Raw genomic sequence first — 10,345 nt, forward strand, 5'->3', positions numbered from 1 at the left:
GTGCCTTATAACTAACACTTTTCTGGCTGCCTTGCCTTCCATATCTCTTGTCTCTACTTTTCTACTAATGCTTCTTTCCCGATAAATTAAATGTATTCAGAATATGGTCTCTGCATCTGCTTCTGGGGGTATCTTAGCTTTGATTGCCATACAGAATACCAATACTGGGTGACTTAAATAACAACAGACATTTAGTTCTTCACAGTTCCGGAAGCTGGAAGATTGAGATCAGGGCACCAGTATGGGTTTTTGCTTTGGTTTTGTTTATTTGTTTGTTTCTGATGAAGCCTCTCTTTATGTCTTGCAGAAGGCCATGTTATGCCTGTGTCTTCACATGGTAGAGGGGAAGAGTTCTGATCTCTCTTTTTTATTATTATAAGGACAGAAGTCTAATTACCTCCAAAATGCTCCACCTCCAAATACCATCACATCAGTGGTTAAGGCCTCAACATTTGAATTTTGAGACACATTTCTCACTCTCTCTCTCTCTCTCTCTTTTTTAATGTTATTTTTTTCAATGTTCCAAGATTCATTGTTTATGTACCACACCCAGTGCTCCATGCAACACTTGCCCTCCATAATACCCACCACCAGGCTCACCCAATCCCCCACATCCTCCCCTACAAAACCCTCAGTTTGTTTCTCAAAGTCTACAGTCTCTCATGGTTCGTCTCCCTCTATGATTTCCCCCAACTCACTTCTCCTCTCCAATTCCCAGTGACTTCCTTGTAATTCTTTATGATCCATAAGTAGGTGAAACCATATGATAATTGATCTTCTTTGCTTGACTTATTTCAGTCAGCATAATCTCCTCCAGTCCCGTCCATGTTGATACAAAAGTTGGGTATTCATCCTTTCTGATGGAAGCATAATACTCCATAGTATATATGGACATCTTCCTTATACATTTGTCTGTTGAAGGGCATCTTGGTTCTTTCCACAGTTTGGTGACTGTGGCCATTGCTGCTATGAACATTGGGGTACAGATGGCCTTTCTTTTCACTACATCTGTATCTTTGGGGTAAATACCCAGTAGTGCAATTGCAGGGTCATAGGAAGCTCTATTTTTAATTTCTTAAGGAATGTCCACACTGTTTTCCAAAGTGGCTGCACCAACTTGCATTCCCACCAACAGTGTAAGAGGGTGGGGAGACACATTTCAATCTATAGCAGGGCAGAACCAAAACTAGGACAAAACATTACATGGAACCACAGTCTGTAGGTATGTACTCCGAGGAAAGGCCATGGTAGCAACTGAAAAGATTGATAAATAACTGGATATATAAATCTTTTAAGTAAAAATAGATTTTAGGGAATGCATGTAATATAAATAACTTTCTAAGGTACCTGGCCAGCTACAATCTCAATTGTGATTTGAAAACAGTCATCACATTGTGACTAAAGCCCTCAATGCCTTAATTAAAATATATACATTTTTCTCTATTTTTAGATAGACCTTTTTGGGCTACTTTTTGAATGCCATTTTATCACTCTGCAATATGAGTAGGTTTTTTGAAGTGAAACATTTCAAGCATATAAAAATATGAAGTGATGTAATGGGAGGAGGCACACCAACAAGTAGAGCTTTGTATTTGTTTCCATATCATTTTTTAAAATGAATAAAATATTGCAGCCCCACCTAAAGCCTTGTCTCTCACCCTTCCCCTTCCTGTGTCTCTGTCTTCATAGGAAACCACTATCCTGAAGTCCACATACATCATTCCCATTCATATGTGTCTGCAATACTTTTATTGCACAGATACAAATGGAGGTGTTCCACTCAGGTCCCAAGTACCTATCTCTCAACAACTGGCATCAGAGCTACTGGCTTCCAGCTGTGCTCCAGGCTGAGCATTGCTTCCAGCTCTGAAGCACGACCTATCCCTGATGTGGCCAAAGGCTGGATAATGCAAATACATATTCAGCCCCCTTGCCTCTATGTGGAATAACTCTGAGGAGCCATCCTAGCTCCAAAACTCCCTGTAGGACGGTCTGAAACCTCAGTTACAATCAAATTGCAACTTGGCTTCTCAGTTGGCCCAATTCTGCACTTCCCTGTTCCTTATAACTCCCTTGGGAAAGATTTTCTAAATCTGCTGCACACATCTCTTTATCTGAGAGTGAGATTTCAAGGAACCTAATCTAAGAAAAACCATAAATATAGTTGTTGTTGTTTTGTGTGCTTTAAAATTTACATAAATGGGATCATACTGTTTTATTCACTCTTTTATGATTTTAAGATGTATCCATATTGATACATTTGAATATAAGTCATCTTAACTGCTATATAGAACATGATTCTATGAATAAATCATGATTTATTAATTTATTCCTCTACTGAGAAACAGTTTATTCCACTTCGGGTATTACAATCATGGCTTCAATGAGACTTTTTTTTGTCTTTTGCATATATGAGTGCTTCTCCATAATAGACATTAAGATACAGAGTACTCATTCAGAAACTATATGATGCTACAAGTTACCAGCCATTTTCCTATAACTCTAAAGTGGTTTGTAACCATTTTCATTCCCAATAATGAGTTTCCATTTCTCTGTATCCTGGCCAAAACATCTTGTTAAGAATATTAACACATTATTTTTTGCAAATCTGTAAAGGCAAGATATGAAATATAATTTATTTAAAATTGGGATTTATTTTCCAGTAGTTAGTGAAAATACACATCCTTTCATGTTTTTCTTCTTTTTGTTTGTCATTAATATTTTTTCCTCTGTATATTGCCTATCTTGCTATATTTCTGTTAGGATATTTGTTTTTCTTATGTTGATATGTATGTGTGCATATAGATAGAAAGATATAAAACATATATATTCTTTACATATATCAGATTCAAGCCTTTGTTGGTTATGTGCCAAATATGGAGTGTGATTCTCCATTGTATTTATGGTGTCTTTTATTTGTTAATATTTTTAAAATTTAATGTAACCAAATGTATTCATTCTTCCAATTATGCTTTTTTCTTTACATGTTCTGTTTAAGAAATTATCCCCTTTGCCAAGGTTATAAAAATATGTTTTGTGCTAAACATTTTATAGTTTTCTTTCTACATTTAAGGTTTTAATCAAGCTCAGATTGATTTGTGTATAGAATTAAGAAGGATCTAATCATCTATATTTTTCCATTAGGAAGAGTCTGTTAATCTAGTGCTACTTATGTAGTGATATATGTTTCCTGGATGATTTGTTTTGTCATTTCTGTCATAGGTTTAGCTCTGTGTAGTTCCTTTTATCTTTCTTTCTTTTATCTAGTTTCTTTGTGTGTGTGGTGGGGAGCAGTTTGCCTTAATCTGATTTTGTACACATGTAAATATTACAAAATTTGCATGAACAAATCAATGCAATATTTACATGGGCTAAGGCAAGTCTTTCATGGTAACGAAAGAGTTTCCTTATTTTTTTTAAACTTGTTTTTTACTTGATTTTGGATTGATGGGTAATTATTTATTTATTGATGTTAGCTTATAAATGCATACTTGTCTAGTGTGTTTGAGTGTTCTACTTATTTTTGAGTCAGGTTTGGTGAGATGTTTTTCTAGGTTATTGTCCTTTTGATCTAAATTTTCCAAAACATTATATAATAATTCATAATGCATTTTTTTCCTTATATGTGTGTTATGAACATCTTTTCCTCTATGGTGACCAATCTGACAGAGATGTATGTTTTCAAAGAACTAGCTATTAACTTATAGATCCTTTTTATAATTTTTTTAAAAAAATTCACTCATTTTTTCATGCTTATTCTTTATTTTCTCATGTTATCTATATTTGTTTTACTTGTTCTGCTATCAGTGTTTTAAGTGGTACTCTTAGATTATTAGTCTTCAACATTTTCTATCTTCTAAAATTTGCATCAGGACTATAAATTTCCCTCCAAGAAATACCTTAACTATATTCGACTAGTTAAATTTAAGGCGCTTTTATTTAATTTACTATTTATCTATTTAATGATTTAATTTCTTATTTAATGATGAATATTCTAATTTTTATAACAATATAATCTTTTACCCATCTTTTTTTTTCTTTCTTTCTTTTTTTTTTTTTTAAGAGCTAGAGAAAGCAGGTGCATAGCACAAGCACAAGCATGTGAAAAAGGGGAGGGGCAGAGAGAATCTTAAGTAGGCTTCACATCCAAAGTGGAGTTTAACACCAGGCTCAATCTCAGAACCCTGAGATCATGAACTGAGCCAAAATCAAGAGTCAGTCACTTGGTCACTTAACTGACTGAGCCACCCAGGCACCCTTTGCCCAACATTCTTTTTTTTAAAGTTAAGCCATGCTGTTTGTTTCAAATTTCCAAACTTACCAAATTATGAACCTGTTTTGAGTGACTTCAGTGTTCTCTTTGGCAGGAATAATCTCAAAGAAGTGAATATATTCTTTAAGTTTGGTCAGTTTAGCACAGTGCAAAGTGATATCATCACCATCATCATATCCTTTTCTCTACATGTCATGAAGTCTTTTTAAAGATGATCCATTGATTGGCTGATCAACATAACTTACTTCTGTTATGCTTCTAATGGATGGACTAGGTTTTTATATTTTAGTGCAGTTAAGCCTTCTTTGCTAAGTACTTTCTGTAAGGTATGAAAAAAATCATGTATTTTCCTTGCTTTTTACCTTTGCCATAGTTATTTCAAAACCATTTGTATTCATAGTTGAACCCAACGGGGTAAAAGGAGTTATATTAAAACATTCAAATTCTATATTTGCAACCTGGAGGTCTCTGGAAACTCCTACCGCCCTTACTCTTTAATTGAAAACATTCAAATTCTATATTTGCAACCTGGAGGTCTCTGGAAACTCCTACCACCCTTACTCAATGAATTAAAATTCATCTTTAGTATTAAAGTAACTGTAATATTTGGTTTGAAGAGTGTTTAAGGGAGCTAAAACAATTCAGCTTAGATTTGTAAGATTAAAAAAAATGAATAGAAAAGTTAGTCTTTTAAAACTAAGGTATTTTAAAATGCAGCTCTCCTATTGTCCAAGTTAAAACACTAACACGTGTGTGCACATGATATGATCTTAGTTGGATATCACATGAAAACCTTTTTGGACACACATATGTTTTATCTTTTCAATCAAAAGTAAACAAAATGATCTAGTTAGCTTCATGGTGAAGACAGTAAGTAGAATCAGGACTCATTCTAAAATATGTTTAACTGATATTTGTAATATGCCTGTTCCTAATCCAGGTATTATAGTTACCAAAACACAAAGATGTATTAAACATGGCTCCTTTACTTCATTCAGTGGTTTATGTTAGTGGAGGGAAAATCAGGAAATAATATTCTCAGTTCAGGGATAGAGTAAAAATGCAGAAGAGGAAAAATTAAATCAGTGTTCAAGCTGCTTATTAGGTTGAATAGAGAAGAGAGGATGGGTATTTTTTGAGAAGGTGTTGCACACCTAACTTTTTAAAAATGAGTGGTTTTGTTCTAGTAAAAGCAGTGGAGATGGTGTGTGTTCAGGCAGATTCATTGCAAGCTGACTTTGAGTCCATTCGCCTGGAGAAAGTCTGTTTCAGATCGCTCTCAAGAGCTATACCTCTCAGGGAGGGAGGGATTGAGAAGCAGGATTGGGCAGAGGAAGAAGTTGGACTGATAAACAGTTTAACAGAAAATTCAGCTGATTTCATGGGGCCCCTGGAGTTGAACTTGTCCATTTTACAACCCAAGAATGTCTCTCTCAAGGACCTGGGAACTATCCCTTTGAAATATCATCAAGAAATACAACACCCCTATCTTCCCATAATTGCTGTGAGAGGGTAGGAGCTTAATATTGGTAAGAGACAATTAGCAAACACAGATGGCCAGTCATAACGATCAATGTAACATTCTCAGTACTTTTCCACTCCTTCATCCAGTGCTTAAAAACTTTCCCACCTTTTGTTCAGTAGGGTTGAGTTCAATTCCTCTCCTCTAATGCAGATCAGGATGTCTCTTGCAACAGTTGTAAATAAAGTCTTTCTTGCCTGTTTAACTTATCTGGTGCAATATTTCTTTAATGCTCATCGTCATGGATAGGCTACTGCAGGGGGAGAAGTCTAGCCATGTGCCCAGCAGTTTTCTTCTGCAATAGATCATTCCCAGGGAGGGACTCAGCTGGGATCTGTCAGCAGCCCACACTTCCAGCAGTGGGGACATATGTGTCTCTCTCCTGAAGTGTGAAGTCCATATTCTGGCCTCCACTGTAAAAGCATTCAGAGATTTAAACCAAAGTCAACTGCCTTGGATTTTAGAGAGGCTTCATATTGAAAGAAAAACCTCCAGGAATGTCTTCCTACAAAATACTTTATATTTTAAAAATCGGTAAGATACATGTCATCTTCCAGGGCATTTCTAAGTGCTCTCCAAGAAGTGAATACTATTTTTTGCAATTTATTTCACCTTTATGTATTCTACAACTGTGCTTTGAAGGCCGTCTACTTTCTGCCCCACCCAAAAGGTAATTTGCTACTTCTGTCAAATTCTAAGCCAACTTCTTATTTGCTGTCCAATTAAAATTAAAATGCAAACCCAAATTTGTGCAGTCAGTATTCTTCTTGAGGACAAAGTGTAAGTTTACAGAAGTGCTGTTCCAATATTTAACATTGTCATACTCTTTACCATCTTATGGTGGAATCTCAGAACTAGTATAAGGCTGTTATTTTACCGATACTCCATTGACTGCAGACTCCATGGACAAGTATTTGGTTGGGGTTAAGCTGTGTGAGTTTAATATAAATCCCCAGTTTACTGATGTTTATATGAATGAGAACCTTAATACCACCTTGAGAGCCAAGTCCTGTATAATCAGTTTTCAGGTGGCCTACAAAATAATGGTAAAATAATAAAATAGGAATGTGTAATGAGCGGTTTTCTTTTGATAATTTGAATGTTAAAGCTTTTCAAGCCTTGTGAAATAGTTTGTATTGACTAATAACATATATTGAGAAACATAGACAAATCAGAGCTGTGAAGCTCCATAAATTAACCAAAAAACGAACATATCCATATAATATCATAAAAGTTAATGAATAGAATAGTACTAACACATCTAGATACTCCCTTCTACCTTGTTTCAATCATTAACTTCATTCTATTCCTCTTTTCTTGTCCCATAGATTGATTTTACCCATTTTTGAAAGTTTTATAAATAGGATTATACCGTATGATATCTATTTTTCCTGGCATTTTTGGCTCAAAGGTATGTTTATGATTGATCCATATGGTTGTGTTTATTTATAATACATTTATTTTCAAGGATGTATATTAACTTATTATATGAATAATTATTAATTTGCTTATTTGTTCCATTGTTGCAATTTGGGGTTGTTTCCAGAATTTGGTTGCTATAAATGTTCTATGGACCACGTTGTATTTATTGGCCTATCTGTGTAAATATCCTTGCGGGGTATACACCTCTGAATGGAATCACTGTATCACATACAATGGTGTTATTGTATATATTGCATTAGATGCTAGTATGTAGGATTAGTTTCAGTAAACTCTGCCGGACAGTTTGTAAATGTAGCTATACCATATTCTCTTGCAGTGTATGAGAATTCCACTTGAACCTTATCCTTGTCAATGCTTACCACTCATAGTCTTTTTATTTATTTATTTATTTATTTTTAATTTATTTTATTTTATTTATTTTATTTATTTATTTGATAGACAGAGGTCACAAGTAGGCAGAGAGGCAGGCAGAGAGAGGAAGGGAAGCAGGCTTCCCGCCGAGCAGAGAGCCCCATACAGGGTTCCATTCCAGGACCCTGGGATCATGACCTGAGCCAAAGGCAGAGGCTTTAACCCACTGAGCCACCCAGGCGCCCATATAGTCTTTTTAATTTTGGCAATTCAGGTACTGTGTAGTAATAATAATATTTCATTACAGGTTCATAGTTTTTATTTGCACTTTCCTTATGATTAGTGAGAAGGAACAATTTTCAAATGTTTTATCTTTGTGAAACACCTGATCAAGTATTTGTCCATTTTTCTATTGTCATTTGCCTTTTACAAGTCATTTGCAGATATCTTTATATATTCTCAAAACAATAACAAAGTCTGTTGTGTTGGAAATTCATTTTCCCCTTTGGCGGCTTACTTTTTATTCTCTTTAAGGTGTATTTTGAAAACTGAACGTTTCAAGCTAATTTTGTGCTCTGAAGTTCACTCCATCGATTTTTCTTTCTACAGTTAATATTCTTGAATTTTCCAAGTTTTTATTGCTGGTCTATAGGAATACAGTTGGGTACTATATTTTGACTTTAATACACTTAGCAAGATTTATTTATTGTTTACAATTATCTCTCTGTTGTCTCGATTTCTATTAGTTCCTTTGCTATATTAATCATTGCTTTAGGAAAAAAAAAATTCCTGAAAACAGATTCCCTGTTCTCCATATTACCAATTGTCTCTATCAGTTTTCAGTTACATATTTTCTCTTTGTGTGCATGGTTATTTTGATAACTTCTGCATAATGACCTCTCCCTCTAGAAGGATTTTAGCATCTGAAAGTAAAGAAGAAAAAAGCATAACTAGCTCCAGGTCACATTGATCATATCAGGAACTGAGACCATTCAAAGCTGGACCTTTATCTCAGTGAAGGCAGAACCAGCCTAATCATAAGCATCAAACTAGGTGTCAGTGGAGATATGAGCCTTTACCACAACTTCCCTCTTTGGTGGGAATGTTTTGTTTTTGTTTTTTCTTGCAGTTTTGTGAGATTCTCAAAAACCCTGTTAAGTCTTCTTTAGGAATCAGCAATAACTCAATTGGAAAAGCAGACCTAATGTGCTTGCCTTTTTCACAGACTGACCCCACAACTCTTCGTTGTGTTGATAGCACCCCAATTCCTTCAAGCCAACTTTAATACAAATTCTGTGGAACTTTCCTTGTCCTTCTTGTCTATCTGTGTGAGAGAGTTGGTGTGAATCACATCATCAGCAATTATTAAAATGTAACTTCTTAAAGTCTTGAAGTTCTTGTTGGAATTTGAAAGAATGTATTGATTAAATACTATCCTAACTTTGACCCAAAGACTGAAAGTAATTGAGCGACACAAAAGTCAGGAAGATGGAGATAACATATCAACTTTTTTAGTAAATAATAGTTGGTTTGGAGATTTTTGGTTTACATGCACATGTGACAATACAGTATTTTTAGATAACAACCCTAGTATTGTCTGTTTGAAAAGTAGAGCTGAACTACATGTGTACAATTACTTAGCATAAGTATGAAAAACAGATAATGGTTTTCCTTCTAAAAGAATATTAGTAGGACTTAAAATCTTGTCTACTTCTACCAGAACATACATTTTGTATGCCAAAGACACCATTTCATTGTTCTAAGTGAGGAATAGATCCAACTTACTTGTTATTGAAATGAATTCATTATGCATAGCTGATGATCGTCCACTCCAATAAAAATCATACTTTGTGGCATATTTCCTTCAACCTGAGCACATGTCAACTCATGGGTTTCCTCTCAGAACACTTCACAATCAGATTCTTTTTTAGTATGACTAGAATATTCTGTACATTCAAATCAAATATTCAATGCATGCTGTGCAATTTCTTGTTTGTTTATAACTACAAGGATGGTCTTAATACTTTTTTTTTTTTTTTACAATTTTTCATTCAAATATTTGTTTCTGTCTTGGAGTTGACTCAGAACGGGTTCCTGGGTGAAATTCTGGTCCTGCTAACCTCATGCTGACCCTCAAGAAAATCTATGACAACTATTTTTTGGCATAAAATTTTCGTTCATCAGTTTTTATGAGGATGTTGTTCTTGCCCTTCACCCAGTTGATTGCCAAAGCATATGGTTCTATATTACAACGATAAAATAGAAGAATATTCAGACTCCACGTTCTTGACAGGCAATATCACCTTGAACTCTTTGCTGCCATCACACATCAAAAGCTTGGTCATGGGAAATAATCATCATAAAAACAGCAGTGCAAGTCATTTATCTGACTGAAGAGTTGCCTTATTTATTTATTTATTTATTTATTTATTCATTTATTTATTTTGAAGCAAGTAACACCATGAGTGGAAGGAATAAGAATGTGGGCTCTGGAGCTAAGAAACCTGGGCAAAACTGTGGTTAGGCTGGTTACATACTATGCAAAGAAACTACTTAATTTTTCTGTGCATGTGTTTTATCTTTTTAAAATCACAACAATGTTTTAAAGGAGTAAATTAATTATTATTTAGACAATGCTTCAAATAATTCCTGGCACATAGAAAGTTCCATTAATTTGATGGCTCTTTGATTTTTACACTTAAATTCTTAGGTAGTTTTAGGACTCTTACATCTATTATAATTTTAATCAGTGCAAA

The sequence above is a fragment of the Enhydra lutris genome, unplaced genomic scaffold (genome assembly GCF_002288905.1).
Source record: "Enhydra lutris kenyoni isolate GAN:26980312 unplaced genomic scaffold, ASM228890v2 scaffoldscaffold21, whole genome shotgun sequence".
Lineage (NCBI taxonomy): Eukaryota > Metazoa > Chordata > Mammalia > Carnivora > Mustelidae > Enhydra > Enhydra lutris.